At 44.6% G+C, this 10,778-nt stretch overlaps 1 pseudogene; it reads right to left on the bottom strand.

Annotated features, from left to right (window-relative positions):
- Nucleotides 1–80: 80 nt before the first annotated feature.
- Nucleotides 81–2,265, bottom strand: LOC135332189 (ATP-dependent DNA helicase PIF1-like; annotated as a pseudogene).
- Nucleotides 2,266–10,778: the final 8,513 nt, after the last annotated feature.

The raw sequence follows: 10,778 nt of genomic DNA, 5'->3' as shown, positions 1-10,778 counted from the left end.
AGTGCATTCAAAACATGTATATAATAATTATGAGTTAGTGTTTTGTTTTTCCCTTTTCAAAAGGGTGTTGTTTCGTTTCATTCGGCCGGCACCTTTGAGGTACGGCCTTCATCTCGGTTTTCGAGGGATTCGCCTAGAGCCCTATACACCCCGTTCACATCACGTGTCTTTTGTTATTGGGACACTGCAGGGGATAAACACACAGTAACATTGAATACTCACAATAGTCTTCACTCACCGTATTGACGCTCAAAAGAAATTATGGTTGCCCATTTGTTGGTTTGTTTGTTAGCTCTAAGGTCTCTTGGACCAGTGTGCTCAGAGACACAAATGGAAGGAATACTGAACGGGCAGTAAACCGTTTGACATAAGTCTCCATGAACAAACAACAATGGGCAACCTACGCACAGAGTGCGTGTGAAACATTGAACAATTAAGTTCTACACTTGAGTCAATTACTTTAAGTAATAACAGAAAGAAAAGGTGGTTACCCATATTATGTTGATGGAAGGAATACTTTTAGCCACACATTCAATGAACAGGCCAGGCCGTTTGACGTAAGTCTCCGTGTATAACGGCAACCTACGCACAGAGTACGTGTGAAACATTGAAAGGGAGGGACGTAAGTTCTACACGTAGAGTCACTTACTTTGTCACAGATGTCACTACTTTGTAGTGGTCACCCGTGTGATAAATATACAAACCCTTTTTGTCCCGAGGAGGGGGGATGTTGGGGTCTATTTTGCTCGGACAGTGACACAGCCAGGCATTTCCAGCCGTTCTCGAGTAGACGTAGACGAACACCCTTCGCTCGAGCAGATGGGCCAGTGCAAAGATCTCCAAGTGAGTTCCCCAGGTACGTGTTTGGTCCATTTGCGTGCCCCTGACGTAGGAGATCATGTCCGGGTAACCTGCCCAATGTTTACCATTAAACAAATGTTGAAAATCACACATGTGCTTTACAATGGCTCACCTGACAGTAATGTGTTGACGTTGATAGCCGGTAATGACCACAGACATTGCCCTGAACATGCACGCTCCATCCCCCATGGTAAATGGGGCCGAGTCAGGGGTCCGCCGGCGGTGACAATATTTCTGCGGTGATTAATTTTCAGCAGCAAACATGCCGATTTCTGTTCAACCTCGTCCGGAGGGGTTGAAGCAGAACGATTCACCGTGATTGCTACCACGATTCTCTGGGTCTTCTGGGTCTTCAACTATAATTATGGCCTGCCTCGTTTAGTTTCTTAACTGGGGGTTTGTCAACATTGCTGGGGACTTTACTTTCAAGGTTACATTGCCGTTTGGCTGGCGGGAAGACCCGCAGGCGTCCTTTCCTTTCGTTTCTTAACTGGGGGTTTGTCGACCTTCAACCGTACGCTGCCGTTTGGCTGGCGGGACAATCGCAGCTGTCATTTTCCTTTTTCTGTTTTGTTTAACAGGCAATTCGTACGCTGCCAAGTCTGGCTAGCCTGAGCTTGTTACACTCCTCCACGCACGTTCTAGAGGCCATGATGGAGTCGGGTGTAAAGGACGTCAGGTGTACACCGTCTATGGACCTGACTCTGGACAACGCCACGCACGCCATGCCCTCACCAAACACGCTGTCAGAAAGGTCGATGATGGCACAGTCGAGCGAGAGACCTTGGCTCTTGTGTATGGTGACGGCATAAGCGACTATTAGAGGGAACTGGTTCCTGGAAATGTAGAATTTTTTCAAGACACAGAACCGGTTAGCGACTCTGGTCACTTTGTACGGTTCTGCCACACGGTCGAACTTAACAGTCACGTGTTTAGATTCTATTTCAAGAACGGTGCCTACGGCTCCGTTTACTAGACCGTCTTCGGTGGACAGGTTTCGTCTCAACATGACGCGGGCATTAACGGCGAGCACTTCTTCCAGACCAGCCGTCAAGCTGCTGTCTTTGTTCATTTCCGTCAGACGCTTTTCCACCTGTTTATTCCACTCTCCGTTGGCTCTACAACGCAGTGGTATATCTTACTGTCTAGAGTGTTTAAAAGATCAGAGTTAACTGTTGCACACGCTTTTCTAGTCGAGAAAAGGCATATGGGTTTTTTACCCTCGCGTTTCAGTTGCTCGTACTTTTCTAGTACGGGCACATCGAAGACGCGTTCTGTCAGGAGAGAGACTGCCTGTTCGCTAGGAAATCCCCTCCTGACGCCGTCGAGTATTTCAGTGTACAATTTGTCCCTTTTTGTCTTTCATTAATGGTAAGCTCATCGTACACTACTGTGCTTTTCCAAATGTTTGCGGACCCTAACGCTTTGGAACACCGGTGCACCGTTAACGGGGTAGTAGCTGGAGGATGTCGCCCACAAAGAGCATTGTTTTACCCCCAAACCATTCGGCCCCCCCGTAGATCTCGTCAAGTCTCAAATGTATGTACGTTAGATTGAGACTTGACACCATGGACACCTCGTCAATTATGAACACTTTCATTAGTTGTTGCCTGAGGTATTTTAGCGTTTGTTTGGGCAGTTTTACTGTCGTGCTCTATGGTAACACCGTTTACATTACAACTTGCTAGGCCCGTGGGGGCGGCTACTGCACTTGAATTGGGTAAATCTGGCCTCTAAGCACCTGAATGAGGGCCCCCACACCACAACGGTTTGATGTCTGTGCATTTACAGGCTCCTTTTTCGTGGTCTAATTCGTGCAACAAATGCGTAGTGATTTTTTTGTACACACGGCTTTGGTCGTCGTTTAGCATGGACAGTCTCCTGTCCAGCGTTATGGGGTCTACGTCGAGGTCTAGCTCGAGATGGCGATCCAAGTGTGATTTAGCCATGCCCCCTGGAGCAGGAGGTTGACGTCGTCTTTTTCGTCTTCCTCCTCCACCTCTTTTTTCTGACGTTTCGACCTTCTGGCGTTTGAGATATCCCGCGATCTCTTATTGACGTCCAACATCTTCTGGAGCTTGTCGTGGTGAGCGAGGAGGCCTTCGTTCTGCCTCCTCTCTCCTCTCGAACGCGCAACTCTCCGTCGAGGAGGTCACTCTCGTCAACGAACGGGACAAATGAGGCAGTAGTAGTACTCTTGCTCCTGTTCTTTTCTGTTGGTGTCGTACGTGGGGTGACTGATAACGCGAGGTTTCACGAGCCTCTTGTACATTTTCTCACCCTAGCGGTCCCTAGCGTACAAGTCAATGTATGCGACGAAGTCGTGCAGGCACATGGAGGACTGTCTGTCTGGCCTGTTTGGATAGTGAACGTCTATCAGGCTAGGGGCGTACATGTCAGTGCTTTTCGGGTTCATTTTTAAGAGCTGAGCGTAGTTTTTGAGCTTTCTATTGCGTTTGTACGGTAGCGAAGCATTCACGTAGTGAACATCCTCATGAAAGTGGTTACCTGTAACTTGGTCGTACCCCTCGTGCTGCCCTACTTCTCGGGCTATTAAAGCAAACTTCCACAACTTCTTGTAGAGAGTAGTGCCCGTGCTAGACAGGCTAGACAGTTCCGCAAACATGTCTTGCATGGCCCTTTTCTCTGCTTTTGTGACGTACGCCGTAATGTAACCGGTGAGCGCCATGCTGGTCTCGGCTATGTACTGGACGTCAACGTTAGCTTTCCAAAGGTGCAGCAGCAAGGGATTGTAATCGTTGATTCTGGCTCCTTTTCTGGGAAGATCGTACGTTTAAAGAGCCGTCGCTATTCTGGGAAAGTTGAATCTACACCTTTTAATGTACTTTCCCTTACCCATGTGTCTAGGCCTAGAACAGTAGTTGTTGCACCGATGCATCTGATATTTCATGACCAAGGCATACAGTTCCGGGTTAGTTTCTTTGTCTGGGATGTTACACGTGATTCTCTCCTGTATCCAGGCGAGAACCACATGATCGGGGTCGACCCCCATCACGGGGGCTCCCTTTATCCAAAGCATGACGTGGTAATGCGGTGCACCTCTGTCCAGAAACTCTTTTTTGATAAAAGAGCACACCACCTCGCCAAACAACTTGCCACGCATAATTACAATTTGGAACATCGCGTGGAATTTGTGCGAGAACTGCTTGGACACCGAGACTTTATTGCACATTTTACTTTTGAGCTGGGATCGTAGTCGCCGAGTAGCTTAAGGAACTCTGGCGAGCTATATTCTGCACAGCTTAACGTCATGAAAATGGTAGCTGGACCATTCTCCCTAACTAGAGCATTCAATTCACCGGCTGCCAGTACTGCTTGGTTCCACGCACACTACGCATGATTGTGGAGAGGTTTCCCTCTAGCTCGCCGTCTTTTTTTCTAGCTGTTTCAGCAGGTCTTTGACAGAGGAATGTCTGTTCGTGGTGTTTTTAAGCACGTTGGCCTTGATCTCTCTCAAGAGTTTTTGGTACCTAGAGTCTTTGTTGTTTAGACGCGACTTTACGTACTCGCTGAAACTCAGGTGCTCGTCGCGAGGGTGAAACTCGCCGAATCTACCTGTTGGGAAAAGGTTTGGGAAGCACATGACGTCTAAATGCTCCTGGCTACTTTTTAACGGATATTCGTCTACCTTGAGCATTTAAACTGGTCTATGTCGGCAACGTTGGGTTTGAACGTGTCTAAACTACGTACCGTGTAAGCGGCCGTCGGTCACCTTTTCGAGCATGGTACTGTTTGCAACCTCTATGACTACGTCCTCCATGGACTGTTCTACTTTTCCCGGTTGCACGTCTACGTGTACAACCAGTTGATTTCTTTGAGTTTTGTCAAAGCTCCTTCGATTTTGTTTATGTCAACGGGAACCCTTTAACGTACAGCTGCGGTTTAGGCAGTCCGCATTCGTTCAGAGCTAGCGTTTCAGCCGTGTTTGCCATGGGCAATGGCAGAATGAACATGTTACCGCGGCACGCTTTGAGACAATTGTACGAAGGAACTTTCTTCGAATACGGATGCAACCTGATGACAGTTTGAAACGTTTTCGCTAGTTGAATCAATTGCAAGCTAAAGCTCGTCTGGCAGGTGTGCCGTTTCTAGACCGTTCACTACGACCCTAGGTGGAATTATGTCCAACTTTATCTTTGGTTTACAGTGGTTACACATGTAAACTTCTTCTTCCTCCCACACATCCTCGTTAACCAGCAAAGCTTACGACGGTTAACCAGGCAAAACTTTCGGGAAGGCTCTCGGGGGGCCATGTCGCACCACGTCGCAACACATGCACGGGCATAGTCGTGGACTTTTTTCTCGTACTGCTGAGTTAATTTAGCGTACTTAGACATGAGCAAAGCTTCTAGATGTTTAACTCTAAAGGGTGTGTCTAGCGTATCGCTACATTTACCGACATCCTGTGGTTCTACGCAATTGCGATCAAACAGCTTGTCGAAAGTTAGTTCGCAAGCTTCTAGGAGCAGCTGATAGTTGTGGTTTTTAATGCCAGCGTCTAGCTTTGGTCTTATTGCTTCGTACACTTGCCCTTGTAACTTGGACAGGGCGGGATAGTGCACGAGAGCGTTTCTTGAGAATCCTCAACTGATTGTCACTAACGCTCCCAAACAAGTGACAATGGCCCATCCTCAAATTGCCCGCCTTTGATTCGTGATCTGGAATTTCAGGGTCGAGTGGGACTTCCCATTCCTGTATGTGCGTGTGCACATACGGACACGTGTGGAGGCTGTCCAGGCGGTCTCTGAGGACTTGAAGGTCCTCGCAAAACATGTCCTGCAAATCGGCAATTCTTTCAAAATCTACGTTTGAAACTTGCCTACACCTGGCCGTACAGGCCCACCTTGGTTTGGGTAATTTTTTTTTTCTGAGGGGTTTTTTCAGACACGATAGGTTTGTGGTCTGCTAGCATGAGTGGGCAGTTTGTGCACTGGCTCCTCGATACTGGGTGCATGCCACTAGTGTAAGTACATTCAGGCAGGTGGTCGTGGGTGTAACCAGCTTCGTAAAAGTAAGGCTCTCTACAATCTGTATGGCACCTAAGGCCAAAGTCCTTAATGCACATGAAACGTTGGTCCATGACGTCTCTCTTGACTGACGCCAGCTACAGCTTTTCTGCGATCGGCTAGGCTGAGCCTCACTGGCAGCAAGCTTACATGCACTTTTGGGCTGCTTTGTTTTTGCCGTCCTTCCAGTTTGGAATTTTTGCTAAACCTTCGAGAATGCATTTTGTAAGGACCTTGCTTTTAGTGAAAACGGTCCTGTAGGCTTGTCCTAAGGGAGTGTATTACTTGGTCGTTTGGTTCAGCTAGCGGGTATTTTTGCTTCCTTCTCGCGTTAAAAGCCTTCACACGTCGTTTGTACGACGTTCTAGAGGTTTGAGAAGACTTTTTGCAGAGAATAACCTCCGCGCAGTAGAGGTCCGTGAGAGAGCTCTTGCGGTTTTTGCGGTAGTGGGTCGAAATCGACTGCCGAGTTTGAAGAGCACTTTTCTCAGGATTCAGAGACCGATATTTTGACACAGCCCTCCTTGTGGAGGCTGTGGCCTTGTCGGGATTTGAATTCTGTACTTAGACACAGCCCTCCTTGTAGAGGCTGTGGCCTTGTCGGGCTTTGAATTTCGCCACTTGACCGTAGCACTCCATGGAGGCTGTGGCCTTGTCGGGCTTTGAATTTCGCCACTTGACCGTAGCACTCCTTGTGGAGGCTTTGGCCTCTTCGGGGTGTAAACCCCTATGCTTGGACACTCGTGGAGGCTGTGGCCTCGTCGGGGTGTAATCCTCTATGCTCTATGCTTGGACACAGCCTTCCTTGTGGCTGCCGATTAATAATGTCCTTATGAGATTTGTAATAGTCAGTACCAGAGGATTTCATAGTGTCTGAAGGTTTTGGTATCGTGTTTTGCGGTTTGTCAGTTTGCTCCTTTTGAAAGGCATGCTAACAAACACACTTATCTGTTAATTGTAGAGGTAACTTTAAATGCTCTTCGTCAACAGAATAAGTGCAGCAAGCAGTCCAAGTGTAACTGTAAATATCAAGTCATTCAAGTGGGTATATATATATATAAGTATAACTCACCTAAGAAATTAGCTGATGCGTCTTCCTTATAGCATGAACCACGAGGTACCTGGGCTGTGGCTTTTAAAGCGCATGCGTATAATGAAAATGGCAGAATTGTCTTGGTTGGACAAGAGAGGTCAGGTGCATCTTGAAACCTATCGCAAATCTGAAGAAATCCAGGTTGTGTTCGTTTGGAAACAATCTCCTGGAGATGGCTGTACTTGGAGCAAATGATGGGCAAGAAACTTACTCACTCACTCACTCACTCACTTAGTCAGTCAGACAAAGTGCGATGAAATAGTGCAATTTTTAAAATGACAATATTAATACATTAAAAACAGAGTAAAGGCTAAATAAACTATCTGAGATTGCCTCTTCCTGCAGAGATAGAACAGTTTGAACATAAGTCAAAATAAGTGAATTTTGCTAAACACGGGCAAACCCACTGCCAATCCTATGTAAAACCTACTGGTTTTACTAATAATCCATGAACATTTTGTCATTTTAAAAATTGCACTATTTCGACATTTCACCACTCTTTGTCAGACTAAGTAAGTAAGTGAGTAAGTAAAGTAAGTTTCTTGCCCAGCATTTGCTCCAAGTACAGCCATCTCCAGGACATTCTGCACAGGAACGACTACAACCTGGTTACAAAGCGCTTCTTCAGATTTGTGATTGCCTCAGTCTCTTACCTAGACAATTCCGCCATCTTTAATGACTCAGCAATTGCGTTGTGGCCATAGATAGGCGTGGCTAATAAACCGTGCCTAAAATCAGTGCAGTGCTTTTCCAGTGCAGTCTTCACACTTTTCAGCTCTAGTTCCCTTTCGGCATGCTATATACACTGGCTACATATCATGCTCTTAAAATGGCTATCATTTAATACTGATTCACAAATTCAACATATCAAGCAATATTACATTATAGCTAATTATTAGTCCAGAGATATTCGAGAAGATATCTGATTAGTCCTGTCTTCTCTTTTTGAACTTCTGTACTGCCTCTTGATGTACTTATGCATGTCATGATACGTAAACTGTACTGAAAAAGAAAGGGAATCCGACTAGAAAAACATTTCCAATGTGAAAAATTGCTAGGATTGGCCACAAAAAAGCGTGGAAACAAGAAATCAGACGAGAGCATAACTCCAATCCGTTACAACGTCATGAACATGTACAATACATAGTATATTAAAGTGTTCCAGATCTATCTACCAGCTTCCATCCACCACATCATTCCATGCAGGTCACCAGTACGGTCCGTGCATGTTACTACGCATTATATCTGTGTATATCTGTGCTCAACACTGCATGTATTAGGAACATCAATTCATCACAAATCATCATAATTATGTGCCCGCACATTCCAAAATGGATGTATAATAAGGGATTGGTCATCACTCCACCAGTAAAAATTGCGCGGCTGGGAAAACATGGGAAAACTACCAGTACATGTGATTGACGTTGTAACGGATTGGCTCTCGTCTGATTTCTTGTTTCCACGCTTGCCAATCCTAGCAATTTTTCACATTGCAAATGTTTTTCTAGTCGGGCTGAGGCTTTTGCAGACCCAAAAGTTTATTCGGCCCACTTTTTTTTTGTGATTAGTTTTTCAAACCCTGTTGTTGGTGGTATGCCTGTGAGGGATCGATTTTGATCGATTTTGGAGTAAACGTTACACTCTGAAAAAGAAAATACCAAACATTAATTATTCTATTGCCATACTGCCTTTAACTGCCTTTAACTGAATCTGAATCAGAAGATCTCTATACGTTCCAGACCGTTTGCAATATCCGCTCATGCAGAGTTGATTGTATTGCAAAATAACGTTTTAAAGTTACAGACACTAGTCTGAAAGAAGAAATCCATGACCTAAGCCTCCTCTGGACCCAATTATAGAACCACCTGTAACTGTGTAACAAATTCTCACTTGAGCAGCTGTTAATCGTCCAGCTTTAATGCTGATGTAACTAGTGTTCAAGCTGGCGCTGTGCTAATGCCTCTCGCCATGATTTGCTTTCGCTCAAAAGTATAGAAGAGAAAGTATAGAAGAGGAAAAAGTGTATAAAATAATCTGTCTAAAACTGACTTGCAATTGTATAATTATGGTATCATTGTTGTGTTTTGTGGCTGCTTATACCAGGACCTCAAGGATCTAGGAAGCAACAAAGAAGAAGATTTTGTTTTCAATTAATTATAAGCGGAAGTGCATAATTATTTCATAAAGTTTGCTTATCTATATAAAGTCACTGAGAAGAAAAGACTTATTACATGCATCTATTGTTGTATTATGTGGCTTTAATACCAGGACCTCAAGAAAGAAGAAAATTGGATCTGTAGTTCATGCAGTGTATAATTATAATATTTAAGAAGAAAAGACTTGTGTACATGCATATTGTTATCTATAGTAGTGTTTTGTGGCTTACCAGGCCCTCAAGAAAAATATGATTCTGCCAGGAGGATCTGGATCTGGGGAATGAGCGCGCATGCGCATTACATCCATAGGAATAATTAAAGGGTGTGTCCAAAGAGATCAATTTCACAAATGGCTACTGCTAGCTAGCTGTTTTAACAGGTATTTTCTGAGTCTTGTAGCTAACAAAAAGCTAGCGCTTTAGTGCAAGGCTAACTCATATGTTGAATAGAAAGTTTGTGCGGGCAGATGATGCTATGAAAGATTCTGAAGAGACTGCAACAGCCTTCAATGTGAGTCAAACTAGCCATAACTCGAGAAAGAAGCTTTAGTTTGCTAATCCACGAATCAAAATCCAAGAGAACGTGGCTAGAAGCCTATAGAAGCTGTTAGTTTTCGTCGCATTGCAACCGTTGAGCAGTTACAGCTGGAACAGACACACAGACACACAGACACACACACACCACAGACACACACACACACACACACACAGTCAGCTTTACCGTATCCCTCGTGCGGCTACGCCTCGAGGCATAATAAGGATGCTCTTTTTCTTGTTTATCATTATGTAACTAGTGTTCAAGCTGGCGCTGTGCTAATGCCTCTCGCCATGTTTTTGCTTTCGCTCAAAAGTATTAGAGTGTTATATTAGTTTTCTATAATGAATTTTATATTAAAGTTAGCTTATCTATATAAAGTCACTGAGAAGAAAAGACTTATGTACATGCATCTATTGTTGTTAAAAACTCGCCGTTCGCGATTCAACGCCCAGTCCCCTAATAAGCCTAGACTTCTCGCAGAAAAGGGTGGGCGTATTTTCGCGAGGGTACGGTACTGGACAACCTTTAATATTAAAAAGTATTCATAAGTCACTGGGGCTGGACAGTAGTAATTGAATATTTGAATATGTTGTCATGTACCAATCTTTACTCTTGGCTCAAGAAAGGCTACACAGTATTACTGAGCAGTTCGTTGAAAAATGTGAGCCGGTCCTCCTTGATCGTCGATAACGACCTCTTCGACTATGGTGTCGATACAGTGGAGGTTGTACTTACTGGTACAGCCCATAGCTTCTAAATACCAAAATTTAACACTATGGCTGTATTATTTCCATATACAATGTATGCTGCATCCTTATTAAATGGTTGCTTGCCGAAATATGGGCGTGGCTCGGCTGCAAGGACTGAATTCAAAAATATGTCTCTTATAGGTAGTGGAAAATCACTCTAACTGTACGTATAGCTACATCTACATCACAAAGAATAATTATGTGCACAAAGTTCTCTGTGATGTGCTTGAGCTTCTAGTTTTCTGGGTATACAAAGTTTCCTTGTGTGTGTGGATATGATTTTCTGGTGTAATCCTGCCATTAATTATTGCATTTTTGGGTCAATGCAGTCTTGAATTTGAAATTTGAAGAAGGA

Source organism: Halichondria panicea, chromosome 2 (genome assembly GCF_963675165.1).
Source record: "Halichondria panicea chromosome 2, odHalPani1.1, whole genome shotgun sequence".
Taxonomy (NCBI): domain Eukaryota; kingdom Metazoa; phylum Porifera; class Demospongiae; order Suberitida; family Halichondriidae; genus Halichondria; species Halichondria panicea.
The sequence above is the reverse complement of the archived record's forward strand: the minus strand, read 5'-3'. Positions and strand labels throughout refer to the sequence as shown.